Source organism: Capsicum annuum, chromosome 7 (genome assembly GCF_002878395.1).
Source record: "Capsicum annuum cultivar UCD-10X-F1 chromosome 7, UCD10Xv1.1, whole genome shotgun sequence".
In the NCBI taxonomy this organism is placed as follows: domain Eukaryota; kingdom Viridiplantae; phylum Streptophyta; class Magnoliopsida; order Solanales; family Solanaceae; genus Capsicum; species Capsicum annuum.
This window is the reverse complement of record NC_061117.1, coordinates 111,291,463-111,300,663: the sequence shown is the minus strand read 5'-3', so window position 1 is coordinate 111,300,663 and position 9,201 is coordinate 111,291,463. Positions and strand designations below refer to the sequence as shown.

Here is a 9,201-nt window from a genome sequence, read left to right as displayed (position 1 = left end):
CTCTATAGGGGTGTGTCATAGATGTTGGTGACAAGTAGACCTTGGTTGATCTGCTTAAGTTGGATATGGTAGATTTTGATGCAATATTGGGTATGGATTAGTGCATTCTTGTTATGTGTCTGTCCATTGTTTGACCTGTCAGGTTATCTTTAAGTTCCCTAGTAAATTGGTTATAAATGGGAAGGTAGTTCCTCAACTCCTAGGGAGATGTTTATTTGTTATCTTAGAGCTCGAAGGTTAATCTCTAAGGGTTATCTTTATCACTTGGTTCGGGTTAAAGATTCTAACTTGGAAGGTCCTTATTTGTCTTTGGTCCCAGTAGTTAATGATTTTCCAGAGGTCTTTTTGGATGACCTTCTTGGTGTTCATCCGGATAGAGAAATAAAGTTTGGTATTGATTTGCTTTTAGACACTCATCTAATTTCTATTTGTCCATATAAAATGCCTCTGGCTGAGTTGAGGGAACTCAAGGAGCAACTTAAGGACCTTCTAGATAAGGGGTTTATTCGTCTGAGTATTTCTCTGTAGGGAGCATTAGTTTTGTTCGTGCATAAGAAATATGGCTCCCTTCAGATGTGCATTGACTACAAGCAGTTGAACAAAGTGATGATCAAGAACAAGTTTTCTCTTCCAAGGGTAGATGATCTATTTGACCATTTACAGGGTGCCAATCTGGGTACGATAAACTTATGATTAGGGAGGTGTATATCCCTAAGATGTCTTTTCATACTCGATATGGGCATTTTGAGTTCTTGGTGATGTCATTTAGGTTGACTAATGCTTCAGCAACATTTATAGAATTGATGAACAGGTTGTTTAGGCAGTATTTAGATCTTTTCGTAATAATGTTTGTTGATGATATTGGGGTTTATTCGAAGGGTGAGGTGGATCATGCTAATCACCTCTATGTGGTGTTGCAAACCCTAAAGGAACAATAGTTGTATGCCAAGTTATCTAAGTGTGAGTTTTGGTTGAATGTTATAACTTTCTAGGGTTATGTTATCTATAGTGAAGGGTTCATGGTAGATCTGCAAAAGGTTCTTATAGTGAAGAGGTGGCCTAGGCCCACAACTCCATCTGATATCGAAAGCTTCTTAGGTTTGGCAGGGTATTATAGGTGGTTTGTGGAAAGTTTTTCTTCAATAGCTGCTCTTATGAATAAGTTAACTCAAAAAAAGGTAACGTTTTCTTAGTCGTATGCTTGTGAAGGGAATTTTGAGATGTTGAAGGATAAGTCAACTTTGGCTCTAATCCTGACCTTGCCGGAAGGGAATTATGGGTTTGTGGTTTATTGTGATGCATCTCGGGTAGGGCGTGGTTCTGTTTTGATGCAGCATAGAAAGGTGATTGCCTATGCTTCCAGGCAGTTAAAGGTTCATAAGAGGAATTATCCTACTCATGATTTGGAGTTGTTGGCAGTTGTGTTTGCTTTTAAAATATGGTAGAATTATTTGTACGGCGATCAGGTGGATATATTTTTTTATCACAAGAGTCTTCAGTACGTGTTCACTCAGAAAAAGCTTAATATCAGGCAGAGAAGGTAGCTTGATCTTCTCAAAGATAATGATATGGGTCTTCACCACCACACAGGTAAGGCTAATGTGGTTGCTGATGCTCTTAGAAAATTATCCAAGGGGAGTTTGTCTCACGTAGAGGAAGGCAAGCGGTAATTGGTGAAGATATTCACCGCTTGTCTAATTTTTGGTTTCATCTCTTGGACTCTAAGAATGGTGGTGTGATGGTGTAAGACTTGGTTTGATTGTCTCTTGGTCCAAAAATTAAAGAGAAGTAAGTTTTAGATCCTATCTTGACAAAAATCAAGAGTGGCATTGGTGGGAAAAAGGTAGTTTAATGTCGAGTCGCTACAATTTTCATTTTTGAATATAGAGGATACCGACTCATGGAATTTCCTGCTCAGTTCAGCATAAATAACTTCAATTAATTAACAGCATGGCAGCTAAATCTCAATGTAGTGGTCACAAAATTTATATGAAATGAGCCTCGGAGTTAGAATGAGAATAGATAGGTTTATATGTGGCTACCAAATCTTTTATGGTCAACCTTATGTGCCACTTTGATTACCATATTTGTGATTAGGGGTGTACAAACCGAACCGTTAAGTTAAACCGAACCGATGAATCAAACCAAATCGAGGAAAAAGACCGATTTATGGTTTGGTTTGATTGGTTTAGTGTTCAAAAAAAAAACCGATCATTCTTGGTTTGGTTTGGTATTAGCAAAAATAAAATCAAACCGAACCTAAACCGAACCGATATAATACATATATAATTTTAATTTTTTATACGTAAAAAAATATTACTTATAATCTACTTTCTAATTACTTTTATAACTTTTTTATATTCAGAAAATAGATATATATTCTTGAGCCTTTAGTTATAATATTTAGGGAAAAGGACATGAACTGAACATTTTAAAAAGAAATGGCCCATACTATAAAAATATGGACAATTGAAGCCAGTCGGCCCAATTTATTTTCTTTTTTTAGCCACTTGGCCCAAAACCACTCTCCTTACACAATTAAGGAAATTAAATGTTCTTTCTAGTTGTTACTCTTAAATCACTTTTCTTTTCTAAATATACTTTCTCAAATCTTCTTTTTCTTTCCCTCTATTATGCATCGATCAATCTACTGTATTTTATGATCAATATCAAAAATTGATTTGTTGTTTCTTGCATTGGAGCATTGAAAACTATGGACATGAAGCAAAAAATAGGAAATAAAGAAAAGTTAAAATTAACGGTAAAGCGGTCAATTTTGACCTCAAATTTGTTGTTAATGATGATTATTTTACAGAATCATTACATACAGGTTTGTACTTGAAGCAATGTCATAGTTCTTTAAACTTGAAGAAGAAAAAACTAAAATAATGAGGTCTCAAGGTAAGAGAAAAGTCATGTCTTCGTCCATGTTCTTCTCAGAGGCTGATTCAATCACGGTGAGTCGGACATGTTCTTCTTAGAGGCTGACTCAATCACGGTGAATCGGAGATGTTTTGATGCATGTAAAGATAAAAAAAAGAATATGCCAATAGATACTCTTTTATACCAGATTGATACATATTTTTTAAAAGAGAGAAGGAAAACCTTTGCATGCACATACAGTCTCTATACCCAATTGATACTCTTTTATACCAATTTGATACACTTTTATACCACATTGATACACTTTTTTTTAAAAAAAGAAGGGGAACCTATGGATGCATATACAGTCTTTATACCCATTTAATACATTTTTATGTCACATTGATACACTTTTATACTACATTGATATACTTTTAAAAAAAGAGAGAGGGAATTCTTTGCATGCACATGCAATTCCTATACTCAGTTGATACTCTTTTATATCATATTGATACACTTAAATTCAACATCAAATATCCACTGACCTCCGTATTTTATCATTATTGAAAGTAAAACTGAAGTTGAAGTCATTATTTTGTATCAATTTTGAGCAAATTTACAATGGGAAAAAATTATAGGAAGCTAATTGAATGCAGATTTTTGGAGATTTTATACAAAATTTATGGAATAAGAAAGATTAATTAAAGTATCGAAAAAGGTAAAAGAATGAAGGTTTGGGAGTTTGAATGGAAAGGAAATTGTGAATGAAAAGGAAAGAAAGAGAGAAAGTTACTTTAACGACATTTTCGATTATGTTTAAGCGTATGACAGTGAAGGTTAGCTAGTGAAATTAGTTTGTGGCTATTTATAAAGTATTTAATTTGAGTGCTATTTTTATAATATTATTTTAGTTTTAGGTGTTATTGCTGTCCTTTTCCCCAATATTTATCCATTAGTAACAGATTAATATAAAACTCAATATTAATATAAAAACCTATAACTCTTCAAATACTTCACTTTACATTTTACTTTCCAAGTTTTCAGAGAGTTCTCATTATTTCCTCATCTTACTTTCATCTTACTTTTCTCATTCTCCTCATTCATCAAGTTTTGATTTAGGTTTGTTTCTCTTCTTTCTTACTTTTTCTTGTGAAATTATGTTATAGTTAATTATTTAATAAAGTTAAATTTTTAATAAGTTGTCTCTAATTCTTCATTCTTCTAAGCTCACATTTTATGTGAAGGAAACTTTCAAACAAGCTATTGTGACTAGTGACTTACAAATTGAACCACTGAGTATCCACATAATATTACTTTGAGAAATGGTAGTTTAAACGTCTTAATAATTTGCCAACTTAATTTTAATTGGAACTACTCTATGACCATTGTTTTTTTTTTAATCTTTTTAGTGAAAACATTTAATTTTTTCTTCAATCACATTATAATTGTAAAAAAACCGAGAAAAAAACCGAAAAACTGAAAAAAACCGATTAAAATCGAAATATAAAAACTGATTGTATATTGGTTTGATTTGGTTTATAGATTTAGAAAACCGACATCGTTGATTTGGTTATATTTTAATGAAAAACTGAACCAACCCGACCTATGTACACCCCTATTTGTGATATCCAGTGTGGCAGTGCCCTCAGGGAAAGAACTTCTCTCACAAGACTGGATGTCTAGACTTCATCAGTTGAACAACTAATGTGCATGAGTGCCAAAGGAGGGCATATGTACCAGTTTACAAATAAGATTGCTGGATAAAAGCCCATTATAATTTTTGTAGTTATTTAATTTCTGAGTCATAACTGAACAATGATATCTCAATAAAAAGAGTCTTTGTTTCTTTGACCTTACAATTGCAACAAATTATTTTTGAAAAGCAAAGGAAAAACCACACAATCATTGTATAACTGTATATGCTAAATTAGCAGAGGTGTTCTCTTTCTCATACACCTAGATGCTAAACAAATATTATTATCATTTATCACTCTCCAAGAACAATTTCTTGATGGTAATTGTCATCACATATCAAAGATAATAAGCATGTCAAACAACATCGGTGGATTATCTTAAGATCTTCTAAGTACTAGAACCTGAATCAGCTTTTAGAGTAAAATGATGTTTGGTAGTATTACTTAGGCCATGTTATGTGTAAATGCAATTCGAAAAATTTTGCAGCAGCCAAGTAATGCCAAATTAGTAAGTATCCTTTGTCCAGGTATGTGTAAATGCAAACTAGTAAAAGAATAGTGACTAAGTTGGCTATTCTAACATTGGCACAACACGGACATGGATTGACTAGAGACTGGTTTATCTGTCAATCCAAACTAGCATTGTATGTTTGAAAAAAGATACAACATTTGAACTACTACGTCTTAGCCTTATCTAAAACTTGCTCAAAAAATATCGATGAACATTACCAATCAATTAAGAACACATAAACATTCCATAACTTATACTTGCATTGAGATCTAGCATTTCTCAATCAAGTTATCTCTGCATAAGCAAGGATGGATCAAATGAGAAAAAGAATTGCAATCAGATTATATATTAACATAATATTAAATAAAGAGAAATATTCCTTCTCTACAAACATAAAGTGATTGTAAATGAGCAAAAAGGGTAAAGAGAGATCAACTGAAGAAAGCATGTCATTACCGAGTGTCGACATCTTTATTTTTTACATTTCAGATTTCAATTGACCAATAAGTTCATACAAAGAAATACTGGCCTTGTTAGAAGACCAATACAATAATGTTCAAATTTTCAAATGTAAATAAGTCCAAGAGAAATTAAAAAAATCATAACCATAAAATAATTGCTAGTATTTGGTTATTCCAGTATGTGTTTACACAAACAAATAGAGTATCAAGTGCGTCTTAAAGTAGGACACAACCTTGGGTAGTCTTTTTACCTTAAGAGCCTCTAAATTAACTCCATAAGTTGATGATTCATCTTGACTTAACACGATCCTTTCCTATAACATAATTTAGATGAATATCTTAGAAAAACGAGAACAAGTACTTTATGGAGTCTAGAACTGAATATGAGCTCTCAGATCATGTTTGTAGTTACAAATTGATGGCAAGCAAGAAGATGATTGATGTTTCACTAGCTTCCGGATAAGAAAGGAATTTCTAAAGAAATATTATGTCTCAAAAGTTAAGGTCTCTTCAGTAGCTTGTGTCCTTATAGGCTATTTGGGAAACAAAGGATCAATCTATGCGAGCATGTCCATAGGAGGAACTAGTTTGTGCTTTGTGACAGCTTACTTAGCCTCTGGAGAAAATAAAGGTGACAAAGGAAAAAGAACCATCAAATCTAGGAAAATTTTAGGAGAACATCTTTCCCCCGGGTACCTGAAGACCGCCATAAACATCATCCTCTCACCAACTTAGGAAATGAGTAAGCTATCTTTCTAATACTTGACTAATTACAAGAAAATTGAATTAATACGTGTTGGAAACTTAGAATGTAGAATTCGTTGACACAAGAAACCTTCTTTAGTTGACACGATGCTCTCTACATGATGCAACATCGTACTACTTTTTTTTTGCAACTTTAAATAGTATGATGAAAGATTAAATAAGATGATAGGCTAGTCTAAGCGCAGAAGATGAATCATTGAACTTTAGGCCACATGGGATCATAATTGCTTCTCCTGCATGTTTGGTTGGATCTTCTAGAAAGTAAAAAGTGCTTATTTCTGTTTAATATAGATCATAGCTAAATTCTCAAAAATTTTGCAGATCATCATTAATATAAATAGTAGATAGAGTATAACTTCCAATTCAAAAATATAACAGTGACTGTAGTATATAACTTCCAATTCACAAATTAAAGTATAACAATAACTTCATGGGGATAGGAACAGTTGTATGTCACATCAGTTTTTTCACTTTTGAAAGTTCACTAGTACGTAAGTAATAACTAACAAAGCACCTCACCAAAGCAACACACCTCAGATGACCAAGTAGAAACACACGAGATATAGAATCACCAAACGCAAGGATGTCCTCGTGCATGGTCTATGTTCAACATGTAGCAAACAAACCCAACAATAGGAACTGTCCGGCCTTGTTTAAAAAAAATAGTTGAGCTCTGTATATATACCAGCTACATCTGGGACATGACAAAAGTGCTAAATCATTCAACTTTAGAATTGAACAAAAGGAAATATACAAAGTTAAACTAATTATCAAATGTCCAGTGTGACTTTAAGTGGGATATGTTGTCTTTTCAAGAGAAAAGAAGTTAAGAAAAGTAGCAAGAAACGACCCTCTTTGGCTCCAATATATACAACTAAAAAGAATCCCTGCATATACACCCTTTGGCATCTCTCTCTTCCTCAATTAGACGGCTTCAATTCTACAACAGATACAAATCAACAAATAGAACCACAATATAAGTGAATGCAGATCTTTCAAACTCGTAACATTTTTTTTCTCTGAAAGGATTAGCTTTTTTTGTTACACTGACTTGGGTCCAAATTCCAAAATATCACAATATATATAACTGATAGTATGACATATCCAGATAAGAGGCATCTACATTTATTGACATGAATATGACATATCCAGATAAGAGGCATCTACATTTATTGACATGAAGGATTAAATACATCACTGTAATCAAAGTACTTTCATTTTCAAGGTTCGACTTGGTTTTGGTGGGCTTGTTTCTCAAACTATGAAAGATAAAGTCATCACTTGACATCTCTTGTCAGTTAACTACCTATGCATGTCTCAACACCCTCACTTCTCATAATTATTTGTGAAGTGGTAGGGGTTCCAAAAATCAAATAATTCCAAAAAACATATGTAGAATGTGACATACCTTTGCCAGATTTAGAAATTATGGAAGCCCTAGAACAACCTGCACCACATAACTGGACAACGGTATATAGTTATCATCACAGTCTTCTTCTAAGCTAATAACCTCTATTTCGTTAAGAAAATGATAAATCATTCGAATCTACAGAACTATGTTGCTAAAAATATATCAAGATTACCATCTTTGTTGCTTAGTAGATTTGGTTGTATCAGATCCTAGACAATAGATCGTATACTACCTAAATTTTGAATGCAAATTCAAAGCTGTAAGAAGTAATGAAAAATATTCCAAACAACTGGTAGATGAGCATATACGGAATTAAGGCACATTCAGTCCATAGGCTTCAACAATACTATAAAATCTTTAAATGATGAAGTACAATGTACACTATACAAATTCACGAAAATTACAACTTAGAACAGTGAAAATCCACGCAAATTGCTGGGATGTTAGGCATCGACAATGCTATAAACTATAGAAACAATTAAATTCAACATAAACTGTACAAATTCACTATAATTAAAACATAAAGCAAAACCAACCGTGAATTGCTTGGATCTTCGTACAGATTTGATAAACAAATAATTGAAAAATCAGATAGAACAAAAACAAATACCTAGATCTAACGATGAAAATCGAAAGTAAAAAGTTGCAGAGAGAGAAAATAACATGATATTTCTTACTTAGTCGCTGAACTAATCTACAGCGGCATGTTTCCATAGACGCCTAGAAGGTTCAATCGAAAGCTTCTTTATGCTTGTAAATAGGGCAATTGTAAATCGGGCTAATGGTAGTGACTGATTTGTGGTGGGAGCACTGGTGGTTGAAGCGGTAATCGGAGTGGTAGTTGGAGAACTAGTGGTCGGAGCACTGGTCGGAGTACTGGTAGTCGGAGCGATAGTCGGCACAAGAGTACAGGTTGTCGACTGAGAGTAATTTGAGAGTGAAAATTTTTTCTTATATATTTATTTATTTTTTGTTATATATTTCTTTAATTTTTGGCGAATTTTGTGAAAAATTTGGGAGGGAATAAATCGCAAATGATGCAATAGATTTTTTTGGTCAATTAAATGTTGTCATAGGTGACTTTATGGCAATGATTCATGCAATCGTTGTTATAAGACACCTATTGAAACGATTAGCCATCAATAGAAATGGTTATAGCACAAAATAATTCTACTAAAACAATTTATTTTTGTAACGGTTGGAACCGTTGCAATAGATGCTCTACAGCAATGATTTTTGAACCATTTCCAAAAGATCTGTTGCAATAGGAGTAACTTCTACTAGTGCCCCTAATCCAAGTCAATGACCAGGAGGTATGGTAGTATGGATGATTTGTGCATCGTGTGGGCATACAGTTCCCGAAGATAGTTAGAAGAGTTAACACAACCACGTACTTAAGAATAAAGATAAAATAATGATATCATTCAAAGCCAAGTCAAATAACTAAATCCAATCACATATATATATATATATATATATATATATATATATATATAT

At 33.1% G+C, this 9,201-nt stretch overlaps 1 long non-coding RNA gene across 2 annotated transcripts; it reads right to left on the bottom strand.

The window, feature by feature from the left end:
• Positions 1-6,655: 6,655 nt before the first annotated feature.
• On the bottom strand, positions 6,656-8,766 carry LOC124885604. Of its 2 annotated transcripts, none has more exons than XR_007042865.1 (3): positions 8,382-8,766; positions 7,702-7,753; positions 6,656-7,233 (listed from the first exon to the last, which is right to left on the bottom strand). It is a non-coding gene; the product is annotated as an uncharacterized LOC124885604 (long non-coding RNA). The 2 variants fall into 2 exon arrangements; XR_007042864.1 differs by having other exon boundaries at positions 6,656-6,987; positions 8,382-8,765.
• Positions 8,767-9,201: the final 435 nt, after the last annotated feature.